Below are 18606 nucleotides of genomic sequence, written 5' to 3'. Positions count from 1 at the left end.
CACACACACACACACACACACACACACACACACACCCCAGAGATGATTTAGACTATAACTCAGATAGGAATGCAGCATCTTGGGAAGGTGACGTGATCAACAAAACCCAACTTTCCTCAAACTTGAAATTCACTATTCATTATTTTACAAGCATACGTTCAGTTATCTCAATACCATTTCTTGTAGAGACTCTTCTTTCCCCCATTATTAGCCTTGGCATCCTGGTCAAATATGAATTGGCAGCTGGGTATGGGGGTGCACATCTGTAATCCTGGCACTCAGAAGGCTGAGGAAGGAGGACCATGATGAGTTTGAGTTCAATTTGGACTACATAGTGAGTTCCATGCCAACCTGAGCTATAGATGCTGTCTGCAAAAGGAAATCAATTTGACCCAGATGTGTGCATTTATTTTGGAATCTTAATTGTTTCATTGGTTTCTTTTTTTTTAGCAGCAGGTATTTGTATGGAGTTGCCAAAATGTTTCCTATTTTCTTTCTGAAATTCTAACTATTTTCTCTTTGCATTCTGAAACATATTTTTACTAGTATATATCAGTTTCAGTAGTGTTTAATGTGATTTCTATGCATATGAACATACATACATACACATACCTGTATACAATATGTCCCTATCAAACTCACCCCTTCCATTTCTCTTCTTCATTCCCCTACCCCTTTCTTTTTTTCTTTTGTGCCAGTCCTGGGACTTGAACTCAGGGCCTGGTTGCTGTCCTTGAGCTTTTTTCTCCAAGGCTAGTCCTCTACCATTTGAGACCTAGCTCCATTTCCAGCTTTTTCTAGTCAATTGGAGATAAGTGTCTCACAGACATTCCTTCAAACTGTGATCCTCAGATCTCAGCCTCCTGAGTAGCTAGGATTGCAGGTGTGAGCCACCAGTACCTGGCCCCCTACCCACTTCTTAAAATAGTATCGTTGTATTTTCATACATGTGTATAAAGTACTTCAATTGTGTTCACTCGCATCTTTGCTGTTGGCTCTCCCCTTCCTGTTGGTTCCTGCCCCCCGCAACATAGTTTGTTTTTTTTCCTGTGATATCATTGTTTTTTGTTTCTGTCCTTATCCTATGGTCTTGATCACTGTAGCTTAAAGTGAGAGCAAAACACTTCAACACACCCCAAAAGGCCCTTTATGACTCGGTTTGTCTTTCCAGCTTTGTCTTCCAGGTCTCTCTGCTCTTGCCACATTAGCCTCTTCCTTTAATATCCATGCTTCCTTCCAGCGAATGACTTTTGCAAATGTTATTTTCTTCCCTTGTTGCCTGGGAAGCTATGTATGTATGCTCTTGATCTCAGTTCAAGGGATCCTTCTTCAGGTAAGCTTTCCATGACTCTCCTGACCATGTCCCTTGTCCTCTGATAAGCCCTCAGGGAGCACGTGCTGATGTGACTAAACAAGATCAGATTTCTCTTCCAGCTGGTAAGACCCAGGAAGGAGAGCACTCTGATTTTGTTCTCTATTGTCTTTCTGATTCCTGATTGTATCTTGTAGAAGAATATATTAATGAATGGTTTAGCAAATTGGGCCTGTTCTACTAGGAAGAAACTATACCACAGCCATAGGTTATGCTTTAACTATTTTGCTGCTGATTGTACTATTTTTTTTTTGCCAGTCCTGGGGCTTGAGCTCAGGGCCTGAACACTGACCCTGAGCTTCTTTTGGTCAAGCGAGCACTCTACCACTTGAGCACAGCGCCACTTCTGGCTTTTTCTGTGTATGTGGCACTGAGGAATTGAACCCAGGGCTTTGTGTATGCTAGGCAAGCACTCTACCACTAGGCCAAACTCCTGGCCCCTGTATGAAAACTTCTATTTAGGATTTAGCAACTGTATTGATAAGTGACATTAGCTGGTATTTTCTGTTTTGTCTGGCTACTGCAGCCATGATTGTTATGCTACTGAAACTATCTTAGTTGTTTTAAACAGAATTTAACATAGGGTATCTTTAAGTAGAAAGGCTAAAATGAGAACACTAAGGTGTCATGTGTAAGGGAACAAAAGGAAGATGTTGGCATTATTACAAGTTTAGAAACTTAGAGAGGAGGGGTGTCTGAATTTTAGATCTTGGGGAGGGGGGCTGTTGTCCACTCAGGGACGAACAATGTTTGCCAAGGTAGAGAGAAAGCAGACTGGGATGAACAAGTCTTTCTCCAGATTTTCACTCTCACTCTCTACCACCCTCTACTGGCAGAATGTGATGCGGAGCCGCTGGTAAAGCAGAAATAGTTGCAGAATTCCACCCTAACATCATGGGCTAGAGGACTGGTTTGAGGCCTGGAGACAAAGTCACAGAGAAGTAACAGAATCTTACCCCTACACTTAGCATAATTGATTACAATTTATATAATTCTAATTTGTCTATTACGTGTAGTTTTGGATGAGTTTCTACTCTGTTCACTCTCCTGTTAGGAGAGCAACAATCTTTTGACTACCTCAGAGTTATTACTATTATTCCAAAGGTCCAAATATATTCTTTAAAAAATACAATAGTTCTGAGCGATTTTAGTTTTGGAATGTCTTTTATAAATACCCCCTCCTTCCCTGCCTCTGTTAGTTCACAATTTGTTGTTGTCTCAGTCTAGACCACATTTGTGTGTGTATGTGCATGTGTGTATGTGGTACTGGGGCTTGAACTCAGGATCTCAAATTCCCACTCAGCTTTTTGAACTCAAGATCCCACATTTTCACTTGCTTTTTTTGCTCGGCCCTGGTGCTCTACCACGTGGGCCCTGCCTCTAGTTCAGCTTCTTTGCTGGGTAAATGGTTATAAGATCTCATTGACTTTTCTGCCTGGGCTGGCTTTGAATTGTGATCCTCAAATTTCAGCTTCTTGAGGAGCTAGATTTACAGGTACGAGCCACTGACACACAGCTCAAATTATATTTATTTTTTATAAGAATCATCGAGTGTTTGCTTATTCAGAGCCTATCTCAAACTGAACCCGTGCAGAGCAGAATCTTTAAACATTGTGTACACAAAGAACAAAGGCGCATGGTCTCCCTGACACATGATTGTTAGGGGGTGGGGAGAACAGTAGAGATCATGTCTGTAAAATAACAAACTTCTTTTCAAATGGTATTTCTACATGTTTTGGTCAGCGACTTTACATTTGTCTCTAAAACCAAACAATTACTAAATACACATAAAAAGTCTAGGATAGACCTATCAGAGGATCACAAGAACTCAACAGCTATGCACATATGATTATATAAGATGAGGCTAAGCAAAATGAAATCCAAGAGATGGGAACAGGAGGATTTTATTGTTGTTATGTTTAATGTACTTGGTGGATTTCCTTTGGCGTACCCTCTGTGGTCACTATATATGATTTTGGTACACTGAATATTGTATATATGCTTATCTGAACTACGGAAGAGAAAATGAGGGAGGGTGTAAGAAATATGACAAAAAATGTACTCACTACCTTATAATGTAACTGTAACCCCTCCGTACCTCACCTTGTTAATAAAAATTTAATAAAAAACATTCTGTACAGCCTTTATTTTGACCCCCCCCCAGTAAAAGGCAATTGTTACTACTGTTTACATTCAACCCATAAGCAATCTCGTTTTCTTTCTCCCTCTCCCTCTCTCTCTCTTTGGTTGAATTTAGGGTCTGTCGCTCTACGGCTTTTTCACCCAAGGTTTGTGCTTTACCACTTCTGACTTCTTTTTCTGGCGAATTGGAAATAAGAGTTGTGGACTTTTCTTCAGTCTCTTGAGTAGCTAGGATTGCAGGGTTTCCTCCTTTCTCTTCAGTGCTTTCCCCTTTCCCATTTATACGAGGCAAGCACTCTACCACTAGGCCGCCATATTCCCAGCCCCCCTTTTCCCATTTATAAAATGCAAACTCCTCACCATGGTTTCTATGGTCTGACTTGATTTACCAGTTCTTTTATTCTCAGACACATTTCATGTCAAACTTCCTCTTGCTTCCTGTGGAACAATGTGCTGATCTCCTTTCAGTTCACTGAACTTGTCAATTTTGTATTCTACTTCAAGGTATTTGAATGTGTTGGTCTTTTTCAGTCCTTCTAGACCCAACCCTCTCTCTCCTTTCTCTTCAAATCTCAACTTAATTGCCACTTTCCCAGAGAGGCCTTTGTCAACCACTCAGTCTAAGTTGATCTCCTCTCTATTATTTTCTAGTCTAACAACTCATTTTCTTCCTAGGGCTTATCACACTGAATTTTCTCTATTTATTTTTCCCAAGGTATTTCTCTAGAAGTTAAGTGCCCAAATATGAGGTCCATTTGTGCCTTCTTCACTGTTTTGCCTCAGAGCAGTTCCTCAAGATTTATGAAATGAACAAACAAAAGGAAGTTTTTTCCCCTTCTCTCATGAAACTGAGGTCCTGCCAAGAATGAGGAAGAATCTAATGTGGCTGAGTCAATGCTCAAGATGATTTTTCACCCAGGAATGGGCAAGACCTTAGTCTGAAATGGGTTAACAGAGGCTTAAATGCTTGGGTTTAACATTTTACCATCAAGGATGACGGGAACAATGTGTGCGTGAAACTGACGGCAGTTACCTCAGCAAGTTTTTTTTTTCTGCTAAACGAATAAAAGCAAGACTGCCAAGGACATCAGATGGAATCCGAAAGGCAGTTCTGGGCACTGTTGTAGTGCTTTGAATGGAAGGGGAGCAATGGAGATGTGGGAAGTGGCTGTATTTGAGATACACCATGTAAGAACCATCCTATCATGGTATTTTATCATCACTTGCTACTTCCTGTGATATTTTGTTCTATGAACTAAGGATGTCACTTACCACGTCCCAGGCTCTATTTACAATCTCTGGTGTTTATGTGCTTGTGAGACTCTTGAGTAAATTTCTTAAAATATTCAAGGCTTAGGATACATATATGCAAATTAGACAATTGTGACCTGCAGATACGCCGGCAAGGGGTAGCCTGGAGGATTCCATTCCTCTCAACAATAATCTTTGTGTGGAGACTTGCATTCGTAGAAATGGACAATTGGCATTTTCTCAATATTTGTGAATTGCCGTGCAAACAGAACTCTCTCTCTTTTTTTTTTTTTTTTTTTGCCAGTCCTGGGCCTTGGACTCAGGGCCTGAGCACTGTCCCTGGCTTCTTTTTGCTCAAGGCTAGCACTCTGCCACTTGAGCCACAGCGCCACTTCTGGCGATTTTCTGTATATGTGGTGCTGGGGAATCGAACCGAGGGCTTCATGTATACAAGGCAAGCGCTCTTGCCACTAGGCCATATCCCCAGCCCCCAAACAGAACTCTCAAACAGCTATTTCTAGTACTTCCTGTATAGAAAAAAGTTTAGAAGCAGCTATTGTGTGGGGATTGTATGAAGATGGTTATTTTAAGAAATAACTTACAGCCAGCTGCCCTTGGCCCACGCCTGCAATCCTAGCAACTCAGGAGGCTGAGGTCTGAGGATTGTGGTTTGAAGTCAGTCCAGGCAGCAAAGTCCATGCGATGCTTATCTCCAGTTAACTACCCCCAAGTGGTAGAGTGGTAGCCTTGAGCAAAACAGCTCAGGGACAGCACCCAGACCCAGGACACACACACACACACACACACACACACACACACACACACACACACGCACACACACACACACACAGTTATTGGCATATGTGTTATACAGGGGAGGGGGATTTCCTCTCCACACCTGTTTATAATATTCCAATCAATCTCACCCCCCCCCCTAATCATGGCTTCCTTTCCCCTTCTCCCTATTTAAAAAAATTTTAGTCAGTTACACATTATTATAAGATTGTGTGTGTAAAGTGACCAACTCAAATATTTCCAAGCTGGGCACTGGTGACTCATGCCTATAATTCTAACTACTCAGGAGGCTGAGTTCTGAGGACTGCAGTTTAAAGCCACTCTGGGCAGGAAAGTCTGTGAGACTCTTATCTCTAACCAACCACAAGAAACCTAGAAGTGGAGTTTTGGCTCCAAGTGATAGAGCTCTAGCCTTGAGCAAAAGAGCTCAGAGACAGTGTTCAGGCCTTCTGTTCAAGTCTCAGGACTGATAAACAATTCTGAATCACATAGGCTTTGTTTTGTTTCTTTTGTAAGACCACAAATTTAAAATCCTAAAAATGCTACAGCTAATTTTCAGTGTAAGTAATGCTGAACACAGAAATATATAACTGTAGTTCTTTCTACCAGACACAAACCTCAGCCTCACATGAGATAGTAAAATGCAGAGACCACACATTAGGTGGAAAAATGAAAATCTTGTCAATGTCCTTTAGAATGGACACCTGTTAAGAGTTATAATAATTCATGAATTGGTGGCATAGCTCAAATGATAAAGTGCCAGCTTTGAGTGGAAAAGCCCACCAAGAGCTCAAGCCCCAATACTGGCACACACACACACACACACACACACACACACACACACACACACACAGAATTCTAACAATTCAGAAAATCAACCATCTCAAACCATTTTAAGAGTCCAAACATTTTTCCTTTTGTGTTTATGAAAAAAATGAATATGAAAACCCAGGAAGTGGGTGGTAGTGTTCGTAGTTATAATTTCTATTTTTAACACCCTAAATTGCTTAGTTTCTCATTTCTTTTTGGATGTCAGCTTGTGGTTGGTTTTGCAGAGCTAACATTTTCTTTGGTGACAGCTTTTAAAAATAAGTCAGAAGAATTTGGTCAGGAGCTTCCGTGTTCCGTAGAGCACATGTCAGCCAGGTGCCGGCGGCTCAAGCCTGTCATCCTAGCTACTCAGGAGGCTAAGATCTGAGGAGCATGGTTTGAAGTCACAAGTCATGCAGATAAGTCTCCATGAGACTCTTATCTCCAATTAATCTTTTTTTTTTTTTTTTTTTGCCAGTTCTGGGGCTTGAACTCAGGGCCTGAGCACTGTCCCTGGCTTCTTTTTGCTTAAGGCTAGCCCTCTACCACTTGAGCCACAGCGCCACTTCTGGCTTTTTCTATATATGTGGTGCTGAGGAATCAAACCTAGGGCTTCATGTATGCGAGGCAAGCACTCTACCACTAGGCCAGTTTCCCAGCCCCCTTATCTCCAGTTAACCACTCAAAAATCAAAAGTGGAGCTGTGGATCAAAGTGGCAGAGTGTTAGCCTTGAGCAAAATTGCTCTGGCCCCAGGCCCCTGGGGTCAAGCCCCAAAACCGACAAGAAAACAAAACAACAAAAACCCCAGAACATATGACAGCTTAAAAAAATGTCATTTAAATTGGATTACGAAGAAAAGGTAATGTGATTGTCGTTTAGTGTTTATTTTGGTTCTGTTTTTTTTTTTAAACTTCTAGAAATAGCCAGATGTTTTTCCAGGAGTGTAAAGGTTTGAACTCAGGGCCTTGTACTTTCTAGGTGGTAGGTGCTTTACCACTTCTCCAGTCTCTAAACATTTTCAAGTCCTTTTTGCTTTAGTTATTTATTTACTTACATGTTTGTGCTTGCTGCGTTGGTTATTTTTGAGTTAGGGCCTCATATTTTTGCCTAGGCTCGTCTGGGCTTGGATCCTGCAAGGCTGGGATTATAGGTGCAACAATCATGTCTAACATTTTTTTTGTTTGTGGAGATGCGGGCACATTTACTTTTTTTTTTTTTACCCAACCTGGCCACAAGCTACATTCCTCCCTTTTTCTACATTCCAGGTAGCTGGGACTACATGTGTAAACCACCATGCCTGGTAAAGGTGAACTTTTTGAAAACCAAGTCTTTTCTAACAGAGTACATTATTGACAAATTCATTTATCTGTTTTTTTTTTCTTATTTATTTATTTATTTATTTATTTATTTTTTGCCAGTCCTGAGCCTTGAACTCAGGGCCTGAGCACTGTCCCTGGCTTCTTTTTGCTCAAGGCTAGCACTCTACCACTTGAGCCACAGCGCCACTTCTGGCTTTTTCTATATATGTGGTGCTGAGGAATTGAACTCAGGGCTTCATGTATGCGAGACAAGCACTCTACCACTAAGCCACATTCCCAGCTCCTAGGACTTTCTTTTGCCAGTCCTGGGCCTTGGACTCAGGGCCTGAGCACTGTCCCTGGCTTCTTTTTGCTTAAGGCTAGCACTCTACCACTTGAGCCACAGCGCCACTTCTGGCTTTTTCTATATATGTGGTGCTGAGGAATCAAACCCAGCGCTTCATGTATGCGAGGGAAGCACTCTACCACTAGACCATATTCCCAACCCCTTATCTGCTTTTTGTACTGTGAACTCATCAGAAATATGAATAGAAAGAAAATATTTTCCTTGCTTTCTTGATAGCTAGTCAGGCCCTACATTTTGTCTTCTAATTTTTAGACTACAAAAAAGATGAGGGTTCCTTTGTTTTGTTCATTTTCCCAGAGAGGCGTGGAATACAGGCTAGAATTCTGGTGATTTAGCCAAACCTAGAAGGGGACTGTTGGTTTCCTGAGCACTGAACAGCAGAACTGGCTTCAAGGGCAAGTGATCTGTGTACTTGTTTGGTATTCAGTGCTTGGCTTAATGCTCTGATGTTGTCCTCTTGAAATTCTTTTTTTTTTTTTTTTTTTGGTTGGTCATGGAGCTTGAAATCAGAGCCGAGGCACTGTCCCTGAGCATTTTTGCTCAAGGATAGCACTCTACCAATTGGAACCACAGCACTACTTTTGGGTTTCTGGTCCTTACTTGGGCTGGCTTTGAATCACAATCCTCAGATCCCAGCCTCCTGAGTAGCTAGGAATACAGGCATGAGCCACCAGCATCCAGCAAGTTCTGGTAATTTAATTGGTACTTTTTTGCACATTTTTATTAGTATACATGAATTTTATTTTTTCTGATCCTGGGGCTTGAACTCAGGTGTGAGCCACCAGTGCCCAACTCATTGTTCTATTTTCATAGATGCAAATGAACTGCTCCAATCATATACATCCTCTTCATTATCATTCTTTATCTGGTACCCACTATCTGAGTCTGTATTACTTTCATGCTATTTCGGGCTTAAGCTCAGGGCCTGAGCACTGCCCCTGGCTTCTTTTTGCTCAAAGCTAGCACTCTACCACTTGAGCCACAGCACCACTTCTGGCTTTTTCTATATATGTGGTGCTGAGGAATTGAACCCAAGGCTTCATGCATGTGAGGCAAGCGCTCTATTTCTAGGCCACATTACCAGCCCCAAGATTCTTAGTTTTGAATGGACTCAGGCTTAGGTGTAGGATCTCTCAGAGAGCTTGTGTCTGTCGGCAATTTATTCTTAACATTTTCCTTTTGCTCTCTTCATTTTCTTGAACAAAAAGTTTAGTTTATTCTGTAGTTTCTTTCTTATTTCTTTTCAGTACATTTCTCAGAGCTGGTTTGTGTTGCAGGGCAGGTGGAATACAAAATCTTAATACTTTTATTTTTATGTTGGTCCTAGGGCTTGAACTAAGAGCCTGGGCACTGTCCCCGAGCTTTTGTGCTCAAGCTACTGCTCTCCTCACTTTGACAGCTACAGTACCATTTCTGGCTCTTTGGTAGTTAATTGGAGATAAGAGTCTCACTGGCTTTTCTGCCCAGGCTGGCTTTGACCCGTGATTCTCAGATCTCATCTTCTTGAGTAGCTCGTATTACAGGGGTGAGTCACTGAGGCCTAGCTAAACTCTTAACTTTTAAACAAGGTGTCCTATATTTTTATTTTGTGCCGATACTCACAAATCTTGTCACTAGATTTGCTGGGAAGAGCAGAGGGTAGAAGGCAGCAGAAGTGGGGATTTTCTTTCTCATTGAGAGGCCACAGGGGCCTTGAGGACAGATGGTAGTATAGGTGGCCTTAGAAGCCACTGTGAGGATCCCCAAGATAGGTTTGGCAATGTATAAAGTAGATCAACCAGGGGAGCTCCTTGTTTCTATGAAGACATGAGAGCTTGTATAATGACCGTGGTGGACTGAAACAAAGCTCTTTCCTAAATGTCCTGGATTTTTTGTTTTTTTTGCCAGTCCTGGGCCTTAAACTCAGGGCCTGAGCACTGTCCCTGGCTTCTCTTTGCTCAAGGCTAGCGCTCTGCAACTTGAGCCACAGTGCCACTTCTGGCCATTTTCTGTATATGTGGTGCTGGGGAATCGAACCCAGGGCTTCATGTATACAAGGCGAGCACTCTACCGCTAGGCCATATCCCCAGCCCCAGGCAGAACCTTATGAAAGACAAAAAAGAAGATACACAGAGACACACAGAAAAAAGGCCATATGAAGTTGAAGGTAAGGACTGGAGTGATGCGTGTACAAGCCAAGGAATTCCAGGGATTCCTGCCTACCTCCCCGAGGGAAGAAGCAACCCAGCAACACATTGACTTTATGTTATTTTTTTTTTAACACATTGATTTTAGACTTCTGCCTTCCACTCTTGTAAAGGAATGATTTCTGTTGTCTTATGCCACAGATTTGTGGTAATTAGTTACAGCAGTATTAGGAGACTATACTCAAGCCAGTGTCATCAAAGTACCTAATTAGATATAATTTGATTTAGAGAGAAAGAATTTCTTGTATCATAATCTCTTTTAGTAGGAAAGGACTGACATTCCCAGAAGCATCTTAGGAGATTTTTTTTCTTTCCATCTCCTTGACCCGTTGGGTCACAAGTCCACTGAGGGATGTAAGAGAGGTTGGGAAAGTGGATAGTTAGCAAACCAGAGAGAATAGCTGACATTACATTGCTGCTTCAAATGAAATGGGAGTCCTGTCAGCAAACAGAAGATTTGTGGGGGATGGCGGTTAAGAGATGGCAGTCAGGTAGGTAAAGTACATCACCTGTCATAATGTAATATTTATATCATTAAAAGTTTGGAATGACAGCCAGGTGCTGGTGGCTCGTGACTGTAATCCTAGCTATAAACCAGTAAATACAATTTTAGTGAATGAAATATTCACTAAAATGAGAGAGACAGAGGCATGGAGTAGTGATTCTTCACTTCGCATATTAGAACTGTCTGGGGAGTTTTGTAAAACTGCCCATGCAATCCAGGAATTGGTGGTTCATGCTTGTAATCTTAGCTACTCAGGAGGCTCATGTGTGAGGATCATGGTTCAAAATCAGCCCAGGCAGGAAAAATCTATGAATTCTTATCTCCACTGAACTGCCAAAAAGCCAGAAGTGGAGCTGTGGCTCGAGTGGTAGAATGCAATCCTTGAGGAAAAGAGCTCAGGGTCAGCATGCAGGCCCTGAGTTCAAGCCCCAGGACTGACACAAAATAATCGGAATGACAAATTACACTTGAATATCAGTCAGCATATGGATACTATATACTGTATCCTTTTCCAACTAAGATGGGATTCATGAGCAAGCAGCATGATGTCTCTGGGTGCTTTATCCATAGAATCTAGCATAATAGGTCAAATGCTACAAAAGCTAGGCACCGTGGTATGCACTTGTGGTTTTTTTTTTTTTTTTTGGTTTGTTTGTTTTGCCAGTCCTGGGCCTTGGACTCAGGGCCTGAGCACTGTTCTTCTTTTTCACTTTTTCACTTCTTTTTCACTGGCTTCTTTTTGCTCAAGGCTAGCACTCCGACACAGCACCACTTCTGGCCATTTTCTATATATGTGGTGCTGGGGAATCAAACCCAGGGTTTCATGCATGCTAGGCAAGCACTCTTGCCACTAGGCCTTATTCCCAGCCCATTAATTTTTTTTTTTGCCAGTTCTGGGCCTTGGACTCAGGGCCTGAGCACTGTCCCTGGCTTCTTTTTGCTCAAGGCTAGCACTCTGCCACTTGAGCCATAGCGCCACTTCTGGCCTTTTCTATATATGTGGTGCTGGGGAATTGAACCCAGGGCTTCATGTATATGAGGCAAGCACTCTTGCCACTAGGCCATATTCCCAGCCGTGGTATGCACTTTTAACACTAATATTTGGAAGGCTGAGGCAAGAGGATTGCAAATTCAAGGCCCGCTTGAGCTGCATAGTGAGGTTATCTTAACACACACACACACACACACACACACACACACAATCTTGTACTGCACCTCAGACCTATTGAATTAAAATTTGCCATTTAACAAGATCTTCACGTGGTTCCTATGCAGTTGAAGGCTTAAGAAGCACTGGTCTAGATGACTCAGTATAATATGACTAAACTATTCTGTATAATTCTTTTATTTTGGAGGGAGGGGCAGTTTCTGGGGAACAAGTCTCAGACCACAGATGTGTTAGGCAAGTGTCGAAACACTAAGCTACAGCCACATTTGGGATTAAACCACTCTAGACAAAACAAGTAACTTTTTTATGAAACAGGAATGTTTGGCATCTGTGCTCATAAACACAAAAAGTAAAAGCTCAAATATAAGCATAGTAGGCAAAAATTTAAAAATGTAGGTAATGTGACCATCATTCAGTAGATATGGAAGAGGAAAAAAGATGATTTTTTTGGTCAAGTTTAAGTGGAATGAGGCATGCCTGATGGCTATTGTGCTGTGTATCACATTTATGATTACATTCATTATATTAAATTTCTGACAGCACATAAAGTAGTTACCAATTAATGTCTCTACCAACAAAGACACACAAACACACACACACACACACTTGTTACCTCAGCCTTTTTGTGCGAATAGAAATTATTATGATTTGCAATATACCTCCAGGCATAGTCTATTCAAAATCAAATCTATTGTTTTCTTTAAAAAATAATTTATTTATAATAGATCATAGCTTCCAGTTGTCAAGTTTGATGTGAAACTGATTATACCCCAAAGTTTGAAATAAAACACTGGAGTCATCCTTTTACTTTGGAAAGGTTATAGCAATTTATTTGAATAAAGATATTTGCTTTTAAACAAGTGAAATTGACCCAGTATTTTTTGCATAAATATGTTGCTCAAATTGATCTGTTTCATCATGAGAACTTTTTCAGGCAGCAAAGCTGAATAACATTGTCTTTCAGGAGGAGTAAAACAGGCTACAAGGCTGCGTGCTGGTGGCTCATGTCTTAAATCCTAGCTACTTAGGAGGCTGATATCTGATTATTGTGATTCAAAGCCCGCCCAGGAAGGAAAGCCCATGAGACTCTGATCTCTAATTAATCAACAGAAAACAAGAAGTGGAGCCGTGGCTCAAGTGGTAGATCACTATCCTTGAGCAAGAGAGCTCAGGAACAGTGCCCATGACCGACAAAACCAACCAACCCCCCCCAAATCCCTCCCCAAACCCCAAACAAACAAAAAATAAACAATATAACATAAAAAACACAAAAGCCCCCCAACAAATAAACAAACAAAAACAGGCTGCAGAAGTAGCACAAAGAAGGCATTAAAACCAGACATTCCACCAAAAGGTTTAGGGATGTCCAATAAGCAGTGTAAAGGTGCTCAGTATCATTAGTCATCATGGAAATATAGATAAGATAGCCTTATTATAACTAAGAGTTTTTTTAACTGACAGTAACAACTGTTGGAAAGGATGTAGAACAACTGAAATTTTCTTGACTTTCCAGTAGGAATGTAAAAATGTCACGGTTTTGGAGACCTTTTAATAACCATTTATTATCAAGTTATGCATACATCTCACTTCAGGACTCACACATCTCATGACTGGATATTTTCTCATGAGTCATAAAAATGTTTGATAAAAAGAACCTGTACAAAATGTTCATTACTAATTTTCTTCATAAGAACCCCAGCTGGGAACAACTCAAATATCTACCAACAGAAGAATGGGATAATCAAATAGTGGTATGTTTAGCCTATGGAATACTACCAAAGGGGGGAAAATCAGATAGGACCCACGCATCAACGTGGATTAGTCTTTTTAAAAGCCCATTATGTTGACTGGAAAAAAATAATTCTGTCTATGGAAATGAAATTCAGTACTAGAGTTTGAAATCAGGCCTTCAGCTTGCTAGGCAAGCATTCTACCCCTTGAGCCCCACTTCCAGCCCCTAGACATCTCAAAATGCAAAAGATATGGTTTCAGGCTAAGGCATCAGGGGTGTAGGACTTCACCAATTCATTCTGTGCCTCTAACTTGTTGAACCTGGTGATCTTGTGGTTTAACTCTCAGACACCTTAGTGTTTTAGTAAAAGCTCCCTTTCGTGCCTCATTCATTATTCTCAAGGAAAAGCCTTAGCTCTTTCTAGGTCCTGTAAGTACAATACACTATTTGTTGCTGATACACAATATATAGGAAACAAAAAAAAGTTTGAGTCTTAGTCCCTTGCTTTTATATTAAAGAAAGCACAATGATGGGTTTGACTTTTTTCAACTGTCAAATCTGATCCTGTCTAATTAGTTAATAAGATCAGATTACTGTTTATATTAAACACAAATAATGACTAAACAGAACTGACAGGTGAAAGCACTGGAAATCAGCCAGTGCTTGCCTGAACCTGTCCTTAATGGTGTGTCCTGCCACAAACATCTGACTGAGCTGACAGATGCATGGCCTCTGTGAATGGAGTGCATAGAGTTCATAGTGGAACCCACATAGAGAGTAAAGTAGCACTTGCAGATTTCTCTCTCTCAGTGCTGTTGCCTAACAGGAACACAAGTGCTGTTTTCCAGAGGGGGCTCTCTCTCTCTCTCTCTCTCTCTCTCTCTCTCTCTCTCTCTCTCTCTCTCATTTATTTCTATAGTATACTCTTCCTCTACAGCTCAAGACCAAGGCCTCTCCATATGACAGAATATTTTTATATGGATATACCCTTACCAATTTTTTTGTGCTATTTTCAGGATTTTGATTTGATTTGATTGTAAAGGTGATGTACAGAGGGGTTATAGTTATTTAAGTAATGAGTATATTTCTTGCATATGACAGAATTTTTAAGAGAAAGTTTGTTTGTTTTTGTTTTTTTTTTGTTTTTTTTGGCCAGTCCTGGGCCTTGGACTCAGGGCCTGAGCACTGTCCCTGGCTTCTTCCCGCTCAAGGCTAGCACTCTGCCACTTGAGCCACAGCGCCACTTCTGGCCGTTTTCTGTATATGTGGTGCTGGGGAATCGAACCTAGGGCCTCGTGTATCCGAGGCAGGCACTCTTGCCACTAGGCTATATCCCCAGCCCTTAAGAGAAAGTTTGGTGTGTGTGTGTGTGTGTGTGTGTGTGTGTGTGTGTGTGTGTGTGTGTGTGTGTGTGTGTGTGTGTGTGTGTGTGTGTGTGTGTGTGTGTTGGTTCTGGGGCTTGAACTCAGAGCCTGGGCATTGTCCCTGAGCTTTTGTGCTCAAGGTTACACTCTACCACTGTTTTTTTTTTTTTTTTTTTTTTTGCTGGTCCTGGGGATTGGACTTAGGGCCTGAGCACTGCCCCTGGCTTCTTTTTTGCTCAAGGCTACCACTCTAACACTTGAGCCACAGTGCCACTTCTGGCCTTTTCTGTTTATGTGGTGCTGAGGAATCGAACCCAGCGCTTTATGTATGCAAGGCGAGCACTCTATCGCTAAGCCATATTCCCAGGCCCACTCTACCACTTGAGCCACATTTCCACTGTCAGTTTTTTGGTAGTTCACTGGAGATAAGAATCCCACAGACTTTAATGCCCTGAATGGCTTTGAACTATGATTCTCAGATCTCAGCCTCCTGAGTAGCTAGGACTACAGAAGTGAGCTACTGGCGTCTAGCAAGAGAAAGTTTTACATTTGAGGTATGGCACATGTACAGTGTGGTAGCTAGTCTTCGAAGAGAACAGCAATATTCATGCTGGAATGCAAATGTAGCTTAGTGTAGAGCTCTTGTTTAGCACATGCAAGGATGTGCGTTCCCTAACACTGCTCTGGTAGTTCTATCTCACATTGAGTCAAGCTGGCTTGTAATTTGAGTTAAATGATAGTGTGTAGCCAAAGTGGCTCTGGGCCAGTTCTAGGCCAGGTTTTTTGGAGAATTGATGGTTTCTCCTTCCTTTCCTTTAAAACACTTCTTTTGGGGGCAATACAGTTTGGAGTTTTTCAGAAGCAAACACCAGCCAGGCATGGTGGCATATGGTTGTAATCTCAGCACTTGGGAAGCAGAAGTAGAAAGATTGGGGGCTGGGAGCCAGCCTGGCCTATGTAGTGAGATAGTATCTCAAAAAAGAAGAGGAAGATGAAAAAGGAAGGAGTATAAACTCCAGTGTCTCATGCCAGGAATTGTAGCTAGTCAGGAGGCTGAGGTCTGAGGATCACAGTTCAAAGCCAGATTAGAAAAATCTATGAGACTCTTATCTCTCATTAACCAGCAATAAGCCAGAAGTGGAGCTATGGCTAAGTGGTAGAGTGCCAGCCTTGAGCAAAGAAGCTAAGCAAGAGCATAAGGCCCTGAGTTCAAGCTCTAGTACCAGAACTAGAAAGAGAGAGAAAGAGAGAGAGAGAGAGAGAGAGAGACAGAGAGAGACAGAGAGAGACAGAGAGAGAGAGAGGCGCAGTGGGAAGCAAGAGCAAGAGTATATCCTAGGGAAGGCTTCTAATCTTGTTGCAGTAACCCTCATCAAGGCTTGAATTCAGGGTCTCGTGCTTTCTCTCAGCTTTTTCTACTCTTAGTGTTCTACTATTTGAGCCGTGCTTCTACTTCTGGCTTATATTTTGCTCATTAATTGGAAATAAGAGGCTCTTCAATTTGTTCCAGCTGGCTCCAAACAAAGATTCTTGGATCTCAAGTCTCCTGAGTAGCTAGGATTATAGGTGTGAGCCACCAGTCCAAAGGCTTGCATTGCAGGTTTTACACTTGTCAAAGGGACAGAGAGAGGGAAAAGGGGGAAAGAGATAGAGGGGGAGATAGACACATAGACAGACAGACAGACAGATAGATATATAGACACAAAAAGAGAATGAGAGCGAGCAAGAGCGAGCCTAGAAAAGACTGCATTAGAGAAGTGTCTCAATGGGTAGGAATGGCCCAGTACCATCCTTCCTGTTGTGCTCAATCACAGGCAAGTAAAAGACCATAGAAAACATGGCCTCAGTGGTGAGGTGGTATTAAATTTAAAGGCACAGCACTTACAGGCTTAGAGATTGTCACTTCCTTACCTTTCTTCCCTCCAGCAGGTTCTGTCTCAGAGAGATAGAGATAGATAGATAGATAGATAGATAGAGAGAGAGAGAGAGAGAGCCTCCCCCCACCCCGATGTATGTCAGGTGAGCCACCATCAGAGGGAAACCTCCAGAAGATGAAGCTGCCTGTCGACCCACAGAATTGTGAGTGATAATAATTGGCCATCACTGCTTTGAGCCACTGAATTTTGGGGTGGTTTGTTATACTGCAACCAACACTCAAACAACAGCAAAGTGCACTAACCTCATGAATACAACTTAATGAATTTTTTGCATAAATCCATATATCAAAGATATAATCTAGTGAAGATCACCTACATAATAAAGAGCACCCCCTTAGAAACCTAAAAGTTTCCTTCATACCGCCATCATAGTGAATACCATTCCTCTCTTAGAAATTCACTATTATGCTTGAGCTTTGCCTTGTAACTTAGGTTTACATATTTGGGGCAGTACTGAGGTTTGAACTTAGGGCCTCATGCTTGCTAGGCTGGTGATACAGCTCAACGTTTTGCTGATTATTTGGAGATGGAGCCTATCAAACTTTTCTATGCAGAATGATCTCAAACTGAGATCCTCCAAATTTCAGCCTCTTGAGTAATGAGGATTATAGATGTGAGCCACTAGAACCTGACTCTAACCCTACATATTCTTAAACTTTAATTAAATGGAATTATACAGTGCTTATTATTTGTGGTCTGGCTTCTTTCACTTATGTCTGTGATTCATCTATGTGCTTAAATGCAACATAGATTTTTTTTTATTGTACCATGGTTTTCTATTTGTATGACTACACCATGGTTTGTTACTCCATTTCCCAGTTGGTGAGTATTTGAGTTATCTCCAATTTTTTGGCTACTATGGCCAAAGCTGCTCTGAATATTTTCATATAACTCTTTTGGCAAACATATACTTCATTTTTCTTGAGTCTGTATTTAGAAGTGTGATTATTGGGTTATGAGATGGCATATGTTTAGCATTAGTAGATAATGCCAAATTGATTGCATATTTCTTGCATATTTCTTACATAAATTATAATGTGGCATCAGGGGCATTTAAATAAGAGACACCCTGATTACTTGTTTTCCTCAGCCATTTGACTTCAAGCTCCCCAGAGTCATGAATCATAGCTAGATTCATGTAGTTCAGTGCCCATGTGGGAAAGTATTTAAGACAGGGTTTTAGGTACTCTAGTGATCCAATGGAAGAAATAAAAAAAAAGGCCATAGATACATAAAAAGGTACTGATGAGCTCAAAAAAGTTTCAGTATCGTGGAGATGAACCCAGAGGAAATTAGTAATTAAACGTATTTTCTTGTACTGGGGCTGGACTTCCGGGCCTTGTACATATGAGGCAAGTACTTTACTACTGAGCCACACCTCTAGCCCCCATAAGTAAGTTCTTTTTCTTTCTTTCTTTTTTTTTTTGGCCAGTCCTGGGCTTAAACTCAGGGCCTGAGCACTGTCCCTGGCTTTTTTTTGCTCAACGCTAGCACTCTGCTACTTGAGCCACAGCGCCACTTGTGGCCATTTTCTGTATATGTGGTGCTGGGGAATTGAACCCAGGGCCTCATGTATACGAGGCAAGCACTCTTGCCACTAGGCCATATCCCCAGCCCCTCTTTTTCTTTTTTTTGTAAATTAAGACCTGAGGTCTTCTTATGTTGCCCAAACTAGCC

The sequence above is a fragment of the Perognathus longimembris genome, chromosome 28, assembly GCF_023159225.1.
Source record: "Perognathus longimembris pacificus isolate PPM17 chromosome 28, ASM2315922v1, whole genome shotgun sequence".
Classification (NCBI taxonomy): Eukaryota; Metazoa; Chordata; class Mammalia; order Rodentia; family Heteromyidae; genus Perognathus; species Perognathus longimembris.
The sequence above is the reverse complement of the archived record's forward strand: the minus strand, read 5'-3'. Positions refer to the sequence as shown.